Raw genomic sequence first — 18,493 nt, 5'->3', positions numbered from 1 at the left:
AAAGAAACAGAATTTCCAGAGGATGAGGCCCAGAAATCAGGATTTTAAAAAGATTCCCAGGTGATTCTAATGTGCAGCCAAGGCTGAGAACCACTGCCCTAGGACATGCTTAGAGAGAGAAAGGGGAAGGGAGGGAGGGAGAGAGAGAGAGAGAGAGAGAGAGAGATGAGAGAAACATCGATGTGAGAGAGAAACATTGATCGGTTGCCTTCTGTGTGGGCCCCAATGGGGGACTGGACCTGCAACCCAGGTATATGCTCGGACTGGGAATTGAACTGGCAACTTTTGATGCATAGGACAACGCTCAACCAACTGAGCCACTCCAGCTGGGCTAGGAGACCTACTATTAACAAGGTAGATTTGCTCACTGTTTAAAACATATGGTTGGCCCTAACTGGTTTGCTCAATGGATAGAGCGTCAGCCTGTGGACTGAAGGGTCCCAGATTCAATTCCGGGAAAGGGCACATGCCTGAGTTGTGGGCTGGATCCCCAGTAGAGGGTAAGCAGGAGGCAGCCAATCAATGATTCTCTCTCATCATTGATGTTTCTATCTCTCTTTCCCTCACCCTTCCTCTCTGAAATCAATAAAGATATATATTTAAAAAATAAATACATAAAACATATGGTCTGAGCCCAGGCCCTCTCCCTTGGGTGCTGAGGCCTCCAGCCACTCCAATGGCCCTCAGCTTCCCCCGCCCCCTGCTCGCCCCTCCCCTGGCTCGCTCCTCCCCAGCCCATGACCTCTGAGCCTGCGCAGTGAATCTGTATTTGGTTTACAACCTGGGGCCGTAGAAGGAACACTGGCTTTGCAGTCAGACCAGACACTCTCTACAGCATACTGGCTTGTATGATTTGGGCTTTTTGGTCTCACATGGCAACAAAATCTTGTATTTCCTAACAAGTATCTGATGATGAACAGAGAAAACATTCCTTCTTTACCTATGTCTGGCCGTGTTGGTTTTGACAGTTTGCCTGATCAACTGGTCAACAGATCCATTCAGCAAGGCTTTTGTTTTCATATTCTCTGTGTTGGGGAGGCTGGAATTGAAAAACCAGTGCTGCCTGGCCAGCGTGGCTCAGTGGTTGAGCGTCGACCTATGAACCTGGAGGTCAACAGTTCGATTCCCAGTCAGGGCACATGCCCTGGATTGTGGGCTCAATCCCCAGTAGGGGGCATGCAGGAGGCAGCCGATCAATGATTCTCTCTCATCATTGATGCTTCTTCTTCTTCTTTTTTTTTTAATTAAATCTTTATTGTTCAGATTATTACAGTTGTTCCTCTCCCTCCCCCCCCCCCATAGTTCCCCTCCACCCGGTTCCCATCCCACCCTCTGCCCTTACCCTCCCCACTGTCCTCATCCATAGGTGCACGATTTTTGTCCAGTCTCTTCCCGCATCCCCCACACCCCTTCCCCCCCCAAGAATAGTCAGTCCACTCCCTTTCTATGCCCCTGATTCTATTATAATCACCAGTTTATTCTGTTCATCAGATTATTTATTCACTTGATTTTTAGATTCACTTGTTGATAGATGTGTATTTGTTGTTCATAATCTGTATCTGTACCTTTTTCTTCTTCTTCCTCTTGTTAAAGGATACCTTTCAGCATTTCATATAATACTGGTTTGGTGATGATGAACTCCTTTAGCTTTTCCTTATCTGTGAAGCTCTTTTCTGACCTTCAATTCTGAATGATAGCTTTGCTGGATAAAGTAATCTTGGTTGTAGGTCCTTGGTATTCATCACTTTGAATATTTCTTGCCACTCCCTTCTGGCCTGCAAAGTTTCTGTTGAGAAATCAGCTGACAGTCATATAGGTACTCCCTTGTAGGTAACTGACTGTCTTTCTCTTGCTGCTTTTAAGATTCTCTCTTTGTCTTTTGCTCTTGGCATATTTTTGGATTCTTTTTTATTTTTTCTTTTCCGGTTGGGTGTTTTTTGCTTCTTCGTATTTCAGATCTTTGACTTGATTCTTGCGGTCCTCTAGTCTGCTGTTGGAAGTCTGTATAATATTCTTTATTTCAGTCAGTGTATGCTTAATTTCTAGTTGGTCCTTTTTCACAACCTCGAGGGTCTCACTAGACTTATTGAGGATCTCATTAAATTTATCAGCGGTCTCACTAGATTTCTTGAGGGTCTTACTAAGTTTATCGGTGGTTTCTAGAAAATTCTTGAAAAACCTTAAAAGTGTGGTTTTGAACTCTATATCCAGTCATTTGCTTTCCTCCATTTCTGTCATTTGTGACCTGTTTCTTTGTCTTCGCATTTTTTATGCTTCCCTGTGTTGATAGAGTGGCTTTGTGTGCTAGGTGTCCTATAGGGCCCAGTGGCTCAGCCTCCCCAATTACCTGAGGTGGACACTCTTGGTGCACCCCCTTGTGGCCTTTGTGCACAGTCTTGTTATAGTTAAGCCTTGATTGTTGTAGGTATCACTGGGAGGAATTGACCTCCAGGCCAATTGGCTGTGAGAATCAGCTGTGTCTACAGTGGGAGAACTTCTGTGCTGGAGACACCCTTCTGGGGCAAGACTTGCTTCAGTGGGGCTTTGGTGCTCACTGAGTCTGTCCCCTGAGTGTGTCCCTTATGGATCTGAGGAGTTGTAATCTGGATGGTCCCACTCTGACCACTGGGTACACTGGCTCTTGGATCTCTAAGGAGGTGCTAATCTAGCCTCTGCCTGAGGCTACCCAGCAGGAGCTCAGCTGTGAAGGAATGCAAGTTGCTGTGGGGCCTTGGGCCAGCTGCAGTTGGTTAGGTTATTTTCAGATTGCAAAGGGCCAGGCCTTTCATATGCAAAAGGCGGTGCACAGCTTGGGTGGGGTGGGGTCCCAGGGGATCAACAGGATGGAGCAAGCAGCTATGGCTGCCCTCAGAGGCCCCGCTTCTCAGTGTCCTGGTAAAGCACCTCTGAGAGAAAGCCGCCCTCCAGGTCCGACTGATGCCAGACAGTCTAGCCTCTCCCCGTATGAGTCTGGGTCCGCAGAGACTTGCCTGGAACTGGAGATCAGAGCAGTCGGGAGCTTAAGACTCCCTCCTGATTGAAAAAGACAACCGTGTCCTCAGCCGCCAGCCCTTTCCGCGTGTGCCTCCGTACCTCTGCACTTTACTTCCACACCGCACCTCCTCTGAGTCTCAGTGTGCTTTTCTCTTTTCTTCTAGTTGTAGAATTTCCACTCAGCCAGCCTTCCTGTGGTTCTGGATGATGTCTGTTTTATCTTTTAGTTGTATCTTTGAAGTGATTGTGCGAGGCAGCAATTTCCGGTGTTTACCTATGCCGCCATCTTGGTTTATGTTTCATCATTGATGTTTCTATCTCTCCCTTTCTCTCTGAAATCAAGAAAAATATATTTTAAAAAAGAAAAACCAGTGCTGATTGATATATTGTTTTGTTTTTTGGTGTTGTTTTTTTTTTGGTGTGTGTGTATTTTTTAAAATGTTTTTATTGATTTCAGAGATAGGAAGGGAGAGGGAGAGAGACAGAAACATCAATGATAAGAGAGAATCATTGATTGGCTGCCTCCTGCACCGTCCCACCACCTCCCCCCCGCCCCCCGCCACACACACACACACTGAGGATTGAGCCCACAACCGAGGCATGTGCCCTGACCGGGAATCAAACCGTGACCTGGTTCATGAGTCTACACTCAATCACTGAGCCATACCGGCCAGGCTGATATTAAATTGATTAGTGTGACATTGGTCAATGTGAACATATAGGTTTCAGGTGTGGGTTTCTATGTTACAAGATCTGTATATCGCACCATATTGAAGATCATGAATCCTCACTTTTTTACCCACGTTAGACTTAAAGCTCAGACATATGAACTCCAAGAAAGCAATGTTTGGTTGAAACTGACCATTGTGAATACAGTAGGATTTGGTGTCCAAATAAACAAACAAGAGAGCTACCAACTAATAGTTGACTGCACAGATGCTCAGTTTGAGGCCATTTCCAAGAACTGAAGATTAAGTGTTCTCTCTTTACCTGCCACGGATCTCGTATCCACACGTGCCTCTACTTTCTCTTACCAACTGATGTCTTTACCATGAAGAGCCTTGACAGCAAGGTGAGCTTGATAGCAGTGATTGCCAAAGCAGGTGCAGTTTCTTTTTCTTTTTTAAAATATATTTTTCTTGATTTCAGAGAGGAAGGGAGAGATAGAAACATAACAATGAGAGGGAATCATTAATCGGCTGCCTCCTGCACGCCCCCTACTGGGGATCTAGCCTGCAGCCTGGGCATGTGCCCTTGACGCAAATCGAACCTGGGATCCTTCAGTCTGCAAGCCGACGCTCTGTCCACTGAGCCACACCAGCCAGAGCTAAGCAGGTGCAGTTTCTAAAACTTAACTACAGAAGTTTCAGACAAGCTCATGAGTGAACTAGCCCTCACTGGTGTCTACATATGCCCATTCCCAGCAGATGATGAAACTATTGCTAAAGTCAGTGCTCTCTGCTTGCTGTGGTGGGAAGTATGGATAAGGTGAAAGTTGGAAATAAGATGGCCAAAGCTGGCCGGCACCTGGGGTGTGGCACAAGTGGAAAATGAAGACCGCTGCGACTGTAAAGCCCCGGGAAATGCTCAGTGGTGCCAACACGAGGATCTGTGCGAACAGGCGCACACCAGCGCTACGGACTGTGCAGGCGTTGCAAACTGGAGGACACGGGCTTCCCTGATGTGGGCCCACAGAGTACGCCGCTCAGGCCTCGAAACCTACAAAGCCAAGGACACCAATTTTATAGGAACATCCGAGGAAGGAAGGAAGAAAGGAAGCAGATGTTTGTTCAGTAAGTAAAAGAGAAAGCAGCCATCTGCAAGAAGCCGGAGAGAGTTGCAGGCCGAGTCTGAGCACCGGAAGAGGGTTCACCAGGAAGAGAGAATGAAACTTGAAGAGAAGAGTACACTTTTAAAAGAAGAAATAATCTCTTTCTCTAAAGAGAAAGCTACCTCCATATATCCTAAGAATCCCGAAACACCAACCAGAAAGAATGTATGCACCCCTATGTTTATAGCAGCACAATTCACAATAGCTAAGATCTGGAAACAGCCAAGTGCCCATCAGTAGATGAGTGATAAAAAAGCTGTGGTATGCCCGGCTGGCCTGGCTCTGGAGTTGAACGTCGACCTATGAACCCCTCTCCCTTCCTCTCTCTCTCAAATCAATAAAAACATATATATTTTTTAATTGACTTGAGAAAGGTTTGTTGTTCCACGTACTTAAATGGCCCCAGTGAGGTTGAGACAACCTCTGTAAAGCTGAGACAGCCCCTGTGAGGCTGGGACGGCGCCTGTGAGGCTGAGACGGCCCCTGAGAAGCAGAGAAAAATACCACATGATCTCACTCATTTATGGATAATAAGGACCATTATAGACTGATGAACAAAAATGGATACAGAGGCAGAGCAACATTGAGCAGACTGTCAAACTACAGTGGGAAGGCTGGCGGGGGGGGGGGGGGGGGGGGGCTAAGAGATCAACCGAAGGACTTGTATGCATGCATATGAGAATAACCAATGGACACAAGACACTGGGGGGTGGGGTAGGCTGGGGGAATGTCAAGGGGGGAAAAAAGGAGTCATGTGTAATACCCTTTGTAATACTTTAAGAAATAAAACAAAATTAAATTAAAAATATATATATATTTAAATAAATAAAAATATATATTTTTATTTCAGAGAGGAAGGGAGAGGGAGAAAGAGATAGAAACATTAATAATGAGAGAGAACATCCCCCCCCCCCGCCCCCGGGGATCAAACCTGCAACCCCAGCATGTGCCCTGACCAGGAATCAAACTGTGACCTACTGGTTCATAGATCAACACTCAACCACTGAGCCATGCCAGGCTCCATATCTAGATATATAAAAGACAAACGACCAGAACGCTGGAACGACCAAAACAACTGGTTGCTATGGTGCCAGCCAACCAGCTCATTGTGGGGGGTGGCCTCTCCCCCTGGACAGCCCTGGCCAGATCAGGGGTGGGGCTGGCTGGTCAACCTCCCTTGGCCCCTCCCCTGGCTGGCCCAGCCCCTGATTGGCCCCCCAAGCCCGATCGGGGGGTGGGGCCAGCTGGCCATTTGGCCACATCCCCTTCCCCTTTGCCGGTCTGGCCCGATCAGCCCCCATCAGGGCAGGCCGGCCGGACCCCACCTGTGCATGAATTCATGCACTGGGCCTCTAGTGTGTCTTAATAAAGCCACTGCCACTACCCCAGGGTGTTCACCCCGTGCAAGACTGGGATGAAGGCCCTCACGCTACTCTCTGCAGGGGCCTGTGCAAAGGTCAGGACCCAGGGTCAGGGCTGTTAGGTGCGGATTGCACAACGCACTACAGGTGCCTCTCCAGAGGGTTGTACTCCACACATATCCACAAGCATTGCGGGAGGATCCCAGCTCACAGACGCAGCCAATGTTGAATATTTCCCACCCATTGTCTCTTTAATTGGTATAAAGTGGTTATCTCATTGACATGAGTCTTTCATTTCATTTATCATTTCTAGAAGTTCAATTTGGTTCTTTTAAAAATCTGTCATACCACTTTTTCTAGTTTCCTATTTCCTGCAGATATATTCAACCTATTTATTTTTTACAATATATGTTTTTATTGATTGAGGAGAGGGAGAGGGAGAGAGAGAGAGATAGAAACATCAATGATGAGAGAGAATCATTGATCGGCTGCCTCCTGCACGCCCTCCACTGGGCATATGCTCTGACCAGGAATCAACTGTGACCTCCTGGTTCATAGGTTGATGCTCAACCACTGAGCCATGCAGGCTGGGCTCATCCTACTTGTATTTCTTTAAAATAGTGAACTTATTTTAGAATCTGTATCAGATAGCTCCAATATCTAAAGCCTTTGGATGGGGTTGCCCCGCCTAAGCCATAGGACACCGTTAGGCAAATTAGAAAAAGTGGCCCTTCTTCAAGCACATTTTTTTTTAAAGTTAGAATATTATCACAAAACCTGACCATATCTGCCAGAGAGAACGCCAGCACTCTGGTGGCACCCACATGTACCCAACTGTCACCTACTCCAGGACCCAGCGCACAGCTGCTGATGGCCACCCTTTGTCATCACTGTCCCCAGGTGTCCGATTTGGAGTCTGGGAGCCAATGAAATCGGGCTTCTGAGGCAGCCGGCCGGAGCCCAATTTCCTTATCCTGAGTTACCTTTTGACTCATTACACTCGAACAATTATTCTGGCCAGGGTGGCTGAGTTGGTTGAGTGTATGCCGAAAGGTTTTGGATTTGATTCCAGGCAGGGCACATACCTGGGTGTCAGGTTCAGACGGGGTTCATACAGAAGGATGCCCATCCATTTCTCTATCACATCTCTCCTCTCTCTCCCTTCCTCTCTCTAAGCCTGATGTCAAGTGAGGATTAAACAAAATAAAAGGAATAATTTGAGGGCCAGGAGACGGTAATTCCCCCCCGTCCACCCCTGAGAATTTGTGTTGGCTTCTCCCAGGGGCCAGGGCATTGCCAGGCTGAGCTACCCCAAGTCAAGGCCTGGGAACCCCCGGGCCCCCAGGCACACAGAGGCAGGCTGCAATGCTGGCAGGGGGTCCACTTCTGGCTCACTCTCACCCAGGCTTACTGGGGGGAAGGGTCTCCTGGTAGACCTCCTCCGCCTTGGGGCAGGGCCTGGCTGTGAGGGAGCCTAGCCCCCTGCAGGGACCATGGACAGGGGCTCACCTCCCTGTGCGCAGAGGTGGAGGGAGTGCCCTCCCCCCTCCCAGGCCCCTGTGACCTGCAGAGTGAGGCTGTCCCACCTGTCAGTCCCTCACAGAGGGTGCTCCCACACGCCACCCTGCTATTCCCAGGGTTTCAGCAGGAGGGTTGCTGGAGGGAGTGTCCTGCTATTACCAGGAAGAGAAGTTGTGTGGTTTTAATTGCATTTCTTTGATTAGCGGTGGATCTCAGCGTCTCTTCTTATGGCAACAGTACCAGTTTGCTCTCCTGTGAAATGCCTGTGCGCCCGGGGCCCTCTTCCCGGCTCCCTGCTTTTCTCTCTACTTGCAGGTGTTCCTGACAACTCTAGCCACTAATTCTGTGTTCATTTTATAGAATACCTTTTCCTAGTCGGATACCCATCCAGCCAGTACCTCTATGGTGCTCTTTGCGGAACAGAAATCCTGGATTTCGATGCGGACAAATTCAACATATTGTTCTCCTCGGGCGGTTTGAAATGTGTCGATGTGGCCCTTAGTGAGGGCTCAAAGCCGGCTCTTCTGCAGTGTTGGGCCTGCGCAAGGCCAAGGGGTTCCGCGCCCTGTGCTCCGGGCTGTTTCCATGGAGGCGCCTGCCAGCGCCCGGGGATGCCCCAGCCCTCGAAGGTGCTGCTGTGACCCGTGTGCCCGCCGCTGCATAGGAAGCTGCTTCAGATCTCGGGCGGTGCAGCTCTACCATCTCCATCCTGCTTCTGCCCGCGTGCAGGCTGCCAGGTTATTTTTGGACACTGATTCTGTCATCCAGCGCTTTGGTTGTCCTAGTTTTTGCCACCGGAAACTTTGATAAATATTATGTCATGCACGTCCCTGTCCAAGGAACTGGTAAGATGCGGGACGCAAGAGGACGAAGGCCCAAGCCCTGGAGGGGACCTGGGCTGGGCCCCTCGGCGCATCCCATTCCACCCAGTTCCTGGGGAGATGGCCCGCCCAGCTGCTCAGGGCTGGGAGGCAGGTGCCAAAGGAAGAGAGGGCTCGCCTTCGAGGGAGTAGACGCGCCATAGTCTGCGATAGAAACGCTGCTTAACCGCACCCACCGTGTTTTGGTCTCACAGAGCGCCCTCAAGGCTGGTGGGGGGAATACACCTACTTACCCTCAGACCACCTGCGCTCCCGGCTGCCCTGGGCTTATGGGAAGTAAGCCAAATGCTTTGCTGAAATTCGGGCGCACCGTGTCCACAGTCCTCGGAGGAATTTCACACAGGAGAGCGACCTGGCGGTGCGCCGTGGGAATGCGCGGAGCTCCCATCATGCGTCCTGGTGATGTGCTCAGCAGCGCTCTGCCTCAGAGGCCCACGGGCTGCCTGCTGGGAGGACTCATCAGGACCAGAGACTCAAGAACAGGAGCTGAAGTTCTTGTTTATCGCAGGAGGTACTTACCCTTCGCCCAGAAATTCTTCTGGGTCCACTGCCGGAGATGGCAACGCAGTGTTTCCACCACAGGGTCCTGCCCGTGAATGAATTATGGAATGCATTTAGCAGGTGGTGACCAGCAGCCTTTTAAATAAAATAGAATGAATAGAATGCAAAGTGTTCGGTAGGTAGTACACTGTAGGTAGTAAGGGTATGTACATACTGTTTTATGAAATTTTCCTCTCATTATATATAACTAGAGGCCCGAGGCATGAAATTTGTTCAAGAGTAGGCCTTCCTTACCCGGCTGCCCCAACTGGCCTCCCTCGCAGAGGGAGGCCCTGTCCACCCGCCTGTCAGTGGCCTGGGCCTCCCTCTGTGAGGCACCATGGGGTGATGGCCACCGACCAATTGCGTTGCACCGGCCTTGGCTGGCCTGGCGCCAGTAGGTGTCATAGCGTGGTCCTGGATGGTTGTCCTGATGGTAGTTCTGCTGTTCAGCCGTTCAGTTGATTTGCATATTATGCTTTTATTATATAGGATGTGTATGTGTGCTGGGCTAAGATCTAAAATATAGGGTGTCCCAAGCGAAATAAGCCAGTCAGAGCAAGATAAGTATCACATGATCTCACTCATATGTGGAATCTAATCAACAAAATAAACTGATGAACAAAATAGATCCAGAGACAGAAGCATGGAACAGACTATCGAACCTCAGAGGGAAGGCAGGGGTCGGTGGGTAGAGATTAACCAAAGAACTTATATGCATATGTGCACAACCCATGGACACAGACAATTGTGTGGTGAAGCCCTGGCGGTGGGGGGTCGGGACAGGTATGGGTTGGAGGGGATCAATGGGGAAAGAAAGGAAGACATCTATAACACTTTCAACAAAAGATAAGCTTAAAAACTAAAAAAATTGGGTGTCCCAAAAAATATATATACACACTTTGAATAATTATAAAAGTGTTTATTAAAATATGTTTCATTTTCTTTTTTTTAAATATGTTTTATTGATTTTTTTACAGAGAAGAAGGGAGAGGGATAGTTAGAAACATCAATGAGAGAGAAACATTGATCAGCTGCCTCCTGCACACCCCCTACTGGGGATGTGCCCGAAACCAAGGTACATGCCCTTGACCGGAATCGAACCCGGGACCCTTCAGTCCGCAGGCCGATGCTCTATCCACTGAGCCAAACCAGTTAGGGCAAAATATGCTTCATTTTCAAAATTGAGCTATGAGCTGTATACATTTTTGGAGGCACCCTGTACATCTCTTACTGTGGGTCTTGGTCAAATTTCAGTTTGAAAGCTGCTGGCATAGTGATTACATTCGTCCTCTTGAATCAGCTACAGCCGGCTTCAACTGTGTGACTCTGAGCAAGTAACCTACAGGAACTTCCTCCATAAAACAAGATGGTGATACCTACCTCTTTGGGTTGTTATGAGGATAAAATTAAGTAATAAATGCAAATTGGCCAGTTCAGTACCTGGAATGGAAAGTGTTGGGAAGATGTGGTTATTGCCAACGTTGTGATAGGAGGACTTATAATCTGATAGATAGAGCACCTCAATTAATCTGAAAAAATTATCATTTTATTTTATTATTATTTTTTTTATTTTTATTTTTTTTAAAATATATTTTATTGATTTTTCACAGAGAGGAAGGAAGAGAGACAGAGAGTTAGAAACATCGATGATAGAGAAACATCGATCAGCTGCCTCCTGCACATTTCCCACTGGGGATGTGCCCGCAACCCAGGTACATGCCCTTGACCAGAATCGAACCCGGGACCCCTCGGTCCCCAGGCCGACGCTCTATCCACCGAGCCAAACCGGTTTCGGCTATTTTATTATTTTTTAAAATATACTTTTATTGATTTCAGAGAGGATAGGAGAGGGAGAGTTAGAAACATCAATGATGAGAGAGAATCATTGATCGGCTGCCTCCTGCACACCCCCTACTGGGGATTGAACCACAGCCCTGGCATGTGCCCTTGACTGGAATCGAACCCAGGACCCACAGTCTGACACTCTATCCACTGAGCCAAACCAGGGCAATCAGATTATTTTAAATCTTAGAACACATATACTTATGTGCATAGGGGGTTAAGTTTTTCTTAAGTTTCTTTTTCAAGGCCCTTGCGAAGTGATTGAGGAGGTGACTCGGCTGTGAATCCAGCCGGCAGAACCGATAAGCAGGGTCAGACCCACCCACCGCGAGTCAAAACGTCGTCTCATCAACACCGTCTCATCAACATCGTCTCATCAACACCGTCTCATCAACACCATCCCATCGCCTGATGACGGACAGTGGCTGAGGGGTGCGGACTCCGGGGCTGATGTAGCTGATTGGGTTCCCAGCCTCACCCGGCCCGTCCCCTTTGCAGCTGGGCCGGGAGGCAGGACTGGGAGCTGGTAAGCGCTGCCTCCCTGGTGGGCTGGCCTCTGCGTAAACGCCTCCTACGACTCAAGCTGCCTTCGCCATTGGACGCAGCGACAGGCCGCCAGCCCGCCGGGTTTCCCGGGAGCCGCGTTCACCTTCCCCGTTTCTAACCCTGAAGGAGGGCAGAGTGGGTCCACCGCCCTCCGTCGGGTTCTGGCCGGACAGAAGCGGGGCGCAGCCGGCCAGGATGTGCTGGATCTGCCCCCCCCCCCCCCCCGCCCCCAGGCCTTCCCCGTCTCTGTTCCTCACGTTCCCCGCGACCGACCCCTGTCGCCCTGAAGCTGCGCCCTGCAAACCGGGGTCAGGCCGCCACCCGCCCCGGGACGGCTGTGCTCGGGCCGCCGCCCGCGGGCCTTGGGCGGAGGCGAGTCCTCGGCGTCACCCCCGCCCTCCCGGCCCCCGGACCCTCCCCCCCCCCCCCCCCCCCGCCTTCCGGGCCCTCTGCCCTCCACCCGCACAGCCCGCGACCCCCCGCCCTCTGCCCTCCACCCCCGCCCTCTGCCCTCCACCCGCACAGCCCGCGACCCCCGCCCTCTGCCCTCCACCCCCCGCCCTCTGCCCTCCACCCTCGCCCTCTGCCCTCCTCCCGCACAGCCCGCGACCCCCGCCCTCTGCCCTCCACCCCCGCCCTCTGCCCTCCACCCCCGCCCTCTGCCCTCCACCCGCACAGCCCGCGACCCCCGCCCTCTGCCCTCCTCCCGCACAGCCCGCGACCCCCGCCCTCTGCCCTCCACCCCGCCCTCTGCCCTCCACCCCGCCCTCTGCCCTCCACCCCCGCCCTCTGCCCTCCACCCCGCCCTCTGCCCTCCACCCGCACAGCCCGCGACCCCCGCCCTCTGCCCTCCACCCGCACAGCCCGCGACCCCCGCCCGCGCGGCGGGAGGACGGCCGGACGTGGCCGCCGGGCCGGGGCGGCGGGAAGAGCGTTACTGTCGCCGCCGCATGGACAGGGGCCTCGCCGGGGTCTCACCGCAGCGGGCGCGAGCGCGTGTGAAACAGGAGAAACGTCAGCTCCGTCCCTAGAGGCGCAGGGCTGCCGGGGGGGGGGGGGGGGGGGGGGGGGGGCGGGGGGACCCACTGCCCCCGCTGCGTTCCTCCCGCGCGGTGGCCTGAAGGGGCCCGAGGCAGCGCCCGGGAAGCCCTTCGCGTGGACAGGCCCCGGCGGGGGGGCGGGGGGGGGTGGAGCCTGGAGGGGGCATCGCTGTGGGGGCGACAGAGGCCAGTGAGGCTCCCCCTGCCCTCAGCGACTCCGGGAGGGCGGCCACCCCCCCCCCCGCACCCCACCCCGCCCCACCCCGCCTCCCACCCCGCACCACCCCATCCCCTACCCCGCACCACCCCGCCCCACCCCGCACCACCCCATCCCCTACCCCGCACCACCCCGCACCACCCCGCCCCACCCCGCACTACCCCTCCCCACCCCGCACCACCCTATCCCCCACCCCGCACCACCCCATCCCCTACCCCGCACCACCCCATCCCCTACCCCGCACCACCCCGCACCACCCCTCCCCACCCCGCACCACCCTATCCCCCACCCCCGCACCACCCCTCCCCACCCCGCACCACCCCATCCCCTACCCCGCACCACCCCGCACTACCCCTCCCCACCCCCGCACCACCCTATCCCCCACCCCGCACCACCCCGCACCACCCCGCACCACCCCGCACCACCCCTCCCTACCCCGCCCCACCCCGCACCACCCCTCCCCACCCCGCACCACCCTATCCCCCACCCTGCACCACCCCGCCTCCTACCCCGCACCACCCCCGCCCCCACTCAGAGCCTGCGGGTCGGAGCTGAGGGACCAAAGCCCTTTCCGATGCAGAGACCGCTGGTTACTTCTCCCCCATTTCAGTCCCCACACAAGTGAGCTGACAGAACAGGGGACCCAGCTCACTTAAGGGGACGCCTGGCCAAACCTTTTTTGAAAAGATAGTGTCACGTTTCCGTCCGCCCGCCTCCCGCAACCTCCTCCAGGGGCCACCCCAGCAGGGTGACGGCCGCCGCACGTCTCCCCCCCAGGGAGCGGCCTGCTCGGCCAAGCCCCTTCCTGGCACCTCGGTTATTCCCTGTGGGTCAAGGCCGCAGCCACCACGCCCCACGCACACCGTGTCGCTGCCTAGGGAGCCCGGCCAAGGCACCGGGGGCTTCCCACGGCCCTGCGGGGCCTCCGCCAGCCGGGCCGCTGCCCTGGTGCCCGGAGCTGCCTCTTCCCGGAGGCTTGTAAACGATTCGCTCCGGAGGACAAGATTCTTTGGACACGCACGTTTCCGGGGCGCTGCCTCAGTGCTGGAGGGAACCCGGTTTCTGCAAGCCGCAGGGCGGGCTGGCCGTGGCCAGGGGGCAGGGCAGTGCGAGCCACTGCGGGCTGCTCCCTTCCACCCCCGCCCATCTTGGCGGAGCCATGCGCCCACCCCCCCGCCCAGCTTGTGCGGCCTCCGGGCGTCCAGAGCCCCCGAGCAGGGCGCCCGCGGCAGCGGCTTCCCAGGAAGGCAGGGTCACCGGGGCTGCGATCCGAGTGCTCCCGCTCCGCTGAGAACGGGTGGGGGTGCCGCATCCGCACGGGGAGGACAGGCCCTGGCTGCGGCCGCGGGCGTGGCCCAGTCCCGCCCTCTCGCTCCAGGCTGCTGGCCTCTGCGCTGCCCCTGCCCCAGCTCTCCAGGACCCACCCAAACCACCGCGGAACGAACGGAGCCCCTGCAAGAGACGTGCCCGGTCCTACCCCGGGGACCTGCGGGTGTGAACTGGTTGGGAAAAGGGCGTTTGCAGCTGTGATTAAGAATCTTGAGTGAGGTCATTCTGGGTTAGCAGATGAACCCTAAGTCCATTGACAAGAGTCTTAAGACACACGAGGAGACACAAACAGTGGCGAGTCCGTGGAGATGGAGGCAGAGAATGGAGTTGCGCAGCCACAAAGCAAAGAACGCGTGGAGCCGAGAGCTGGCGGAGCAAAGGCTTATCCCCGAGCCTCGGCGGAGCAGCCCTGCAGGCCCTGGCTTTGGACGCCTGGCCCCGGAAGTGTGAGGGATTGTGTGCTGTCTGAAGCCACCAGTTGGTGGTGGTTGGTGATGGTGGCCCAGGGGCACTAACGCACCACCAGTGTCCTTCCCAGTCCTGCTCTTCCCCACCCAGCGGCAGCACTTGGGGGGCCGCCCACCCTTCAGGCGCCTCCCTCCGGCTGCTTCCTGCCCCCACGCTGCGTTCCTGCCCCACGGGTGCTTTCACAGTCCTCCCTGCTGGACCCCTCGCTCTCCCCGCCTTCCACACGCTCAGCCTCCTGAATCCCCTGCTGAGAGCGGCCGGCCCACGGCTGTGACCACCACCTCGCAGCAGACACTGGGAATTTACCCTGCAGGACCCAGCGCAGGGTGAATCTTTACGCAGGAATTCCCCAAGTTACTTATTTATTTTTAAGTTCTTTTGTTAATCCTCACTCAAGGATATTTTTTCCTAGATTTTAGAGAGGGTGGGAGAGAGAGAGAGAGAGAGACATCAATGTGAGAGAGACACATCAATTGGTTGCCTCCTTAACATGCCTGGACCAGGACCAGGGATCGAACCTGCAACCCAGGTACATGCCCTTGACTGGGAATCAAACCTGTGACCCTTCGGTGTGCCAGCCAACCCTCTAACCACTGAGCAACACAAGCCAGGCCAGAATCTTCATTTTAAGTGTATTTACCGTATTCCCCTCTGAAGCACTTTAGTATTCTATCCTGCTCTTACAAAGCCCTGCAGCTGCTGAGTAACGGGAGCTACTCCTTCAGCTCCTCCGTGGCAGAACCTGGTCCCTGGTTCTCCCACGTGCCCCTCCTGACCCCCTGACCAGGCAGAGACCCTGCGCGGCTCACTGACCAGCCCCCTGGGATTTCTCTGCAGGTCGGGACTCTGCCCTGTGACTGAAAGGCTCCTGCAGAGGCTTTCTCTCTAGAAGGGGTTGGCAAGCAGGCGCCGTGGGTAAGGAACGCTTTCCTGGCTCACAGCCGCGCTCATTTGCCGTCCGTGCTCCACGAGCAGAGCAGGGCGAGTACCTGCGACAGAGACCCAGGGCCCACAGAGACCAACATGTTCACACTTTTACGGAAACAGCTTGTCCACGCGGCTCTGGAACATTCGGATGAGCTTCAGTGGAGGCTTCCCCCTCCTTGTTGTTTGCACAAGCTGTTCTACATCGGTCCTGGGATGGAGTAAGGGGTGACCTTCTCCTGCTTTCCCACTTCGCACACTCAAGAGCGCTGACATTGTGTGAATTCCACTGTTCATGAGGGTCTCCACGATCGTTAACCCTCGGGTCCGGGAGGAGGCTTTGCTGCCTGTGCTCCGGCGGGGCCTTCCCACATCTGTGAGGCTCTGTTTCTCTCCTGTGGCCTCAGGTGGGCCTGCGGGTCTGGGCTGGCGGGCGATGGTGACTGAGCTGGTCCCTGAGGGCCTCCCACTCTCCAAGGGCAAGGCCTTTATCCAGAGTGAACCCTCGGACGAGGGCTGGGAGCTCAGACACGCATGCGCTGCTCCCCACTGTGAACCTGGTGTAGTTAGCGGAGGGGTTCAGAATGGGCCTCCGGGATATGCAGTTGTTTCCAGCTAAAGGCCACCCCTTCCTTCACCACCTACAAGAACTGGAATGGCCCTGGCTGGTTTTGCTCAGTGGATAGAGCTGCCTATGGAAAGAAGGGTCCCGGGTTTGATTCCAGTCAAGGGCACATGCCCGGGTTGCGGGATCAGTCCCTAGTAGGGGGCATGCAGGAGGCAGCCGATAAATGATTCTCTCTCATGGTTGATGTTTCCATCTCTCTCTCCCTCTTCCTTCCCTCTCTGAAATCAATAAAAAATATATATATATATTTTTTAAAAAAGAATTTGAATTAAGGGCCTTGCCCATAATAAGAGATTATCAGAAATAACCTCCTTTGACCCGCCTAGGGCAGGGTAAACTACTAACCACTAACACGTGTTCTCCCTCAATGACCCTGTGAAGCCCAAGGCACCTCACCTCATCCCTGGCTCAGAATGTCATGTATACCCATGTTCCCTTTCTGTCTTTGGATTTCTCATGTGTGTGGGTTTCCCATGCAAATGTATGTAATTAAATTTGGTTATTTTCCCTTACTCACCCGTCTCATGACCATGTGATTATTAGAGCAGCCCCATGAACCCGGGCGGTGGAGGAAACAGCCAAGCTGTCCCTCACCGAGCACGATGCGCAGGTCCCGCTGGCTGTGAGCTGTGTGGCCAGCAATGCTGTGTGGCCTGTCTCTGCCTCTGAAATCGTTCCTGCATTCTTTAGTCAGCTTTTCTCTAGTGTCAACTTTGTGGAAAAGGGACCACATCCTGAACCTGTCTAGCTCAGGGGAGGCCAGCAGGGCAGGCCCTACACACTCAGAGACTGAAAGTAACCTCATTGGATGGTCTGAACATAAACATCCCCAACTAAAAGCAAGTGACAGCGAGTAGGCCTGTCCTAGACCTGTAGCTTCCAGGCCAGGTCAGTCTACCTAACTGAGCCATCTACTGTCTTTCTGCATCTAAGATAACATACCCTTGAAAGGTCAGAGTAATCTTCTCCTCCAGGCCCCTCAGGGCACAGCTGGGGGCACAGCATAGGAGACCACAGAACGCCTCCCTGTTATCCTGCTCCCCAGATACCATCTCTACGTGCTGTAAATGTTAACGACCCTGAACCCACCAATGCAGAAGTGTGTGCGTCTGTTTTACTCTTTATCCAATCTCAGCGATATTTCTCCCCACTTTGCTTTCTCCCACCCCCTTCATCTACCAAATCTACCACCAATAGATTTCAGGTAACCCCACTCCCCTCACAGCTCCTCCTTTAGTCTAATGCATAAAATAAGCTCAAAACTGCCATTCTCCAAGCATTTTCTTTATTTTTTTGTTAATCCTCACTCGAGGATATTTTTCCATTGATTTTTAGAGAGAGTGGAAGGGAGGGAGACACAGAGAGAGAAACATTGATGTGAGAAAGACACATCAATTGGTTGCCTTCCACACACCCTGACCAGGGCAGGGGATTGAGCCTGCAACCAACGCGCGTGAGCTTGACCGGAATTGAACCTGGGACCCTTGTCCTTGGGCCAATGCTCTATCCACTGAGCCAAACCAGCTAGGGCTTTGGAGCCTTTTCTTAATCCAAGAGATTTTGCTTCTCAGCTATTGTCAATTTGGCTCAAATAACCTCATAAAAATTCACTACAGGCCCTAGCCTGTTTTGCTCAGTGGGTAGAACCCTGGCCCAAGGACTGAAGGTTCCGGGTTTGATTCCAGTCAAGGGGACGTACCTGGGTTGCATGCTTGATCTCCAGCCCGGGTTGGGGCATGTGTGGGAGGCAACCAATCAATGTGTCTCTCTCACATCGATTTTTCCCTCTGTGTCTCTCCCCTTCCCTTCCTCTCTCTCTCTCTCTCAAAAATAAATAGATAAATAGATAAATAAATAATCAACGGAGTCCTGGCTGGTTTGGCTCAGTGGATAGAGTATCGGCCTGCAGACTCAAGGGTCCCTGGTTTGATTCAGATCAAGGATACTTCTCTAGGTTGCGGGTTGGATCCCCAGTGGGGGGCGTGCAGGAGGCAGTCGATCAATGATTCTCTGTCATAATTGCTGTTTCTCTCTCTCTCTCTCTCTCTCTCTCAAATCAATATAAATATATTTTTTAAAAATCAATGGAAATATCCCCGGGTGAGGATTAACAACAAAAAAGTCACCACAGGTGTAACCGTCCTTCAAAATCGGTGTGTGGAGCCAGCCTTCGGAGTTCTGCCAGCACCTTTGTCAGCGCTTGGTGCCCTCAGAGTGCCTGCTGTAGGGCTGGTTCCGTCCTGGTTCTGCTCTCACCTGTGACAAATAAAACACATGCCCTGATGCCCGTTCTGAGCAAAAGCAACGTGAGAAGAGCAGAGTGATCACCGGTAACAAAGCGAGATGGTAGTGCCGCCCGCCCCATCGT

At 53.4% G+C, this 18,493-nt stretch overlaps 1 pseudogene; it reads left to right on the top strand.

Annotated features, from left to right (window-relative positions):
• Nucleotides 1-2,031: 2,031 nt before the first annotated feature.
• On the top strand, nucleotides 2,032-4,883 carry LOC139013264 (septin-10-like; annotated as a pseudogene).
• Nucleotides 4,884-18,493: the final 13,610 nt, after the last annotated feature.

This window comes from Myotis yumanensis, unplaced genomic scaffold (assembly GCF_028538775.1).
Source record: "Myotis yumanensis isolate MYYU_CA2020_CCGP unplaced genomic scaffold, mMyoYum1.0.hap1 SCAF_6, whole genome shotgun sequence".
NCBI classification, from domain to species: Eukaryota; Metazoa; Chordata; class Mammalia; order Chiroptera; family Vespertilionidae; genus Myotis; species Myotis yumanensis.
The sequence above is the reverse complement of the archived record's forward strand: the minus strand, read 5'-3'. Positions and strand labels throughout refer to the sequence as shown.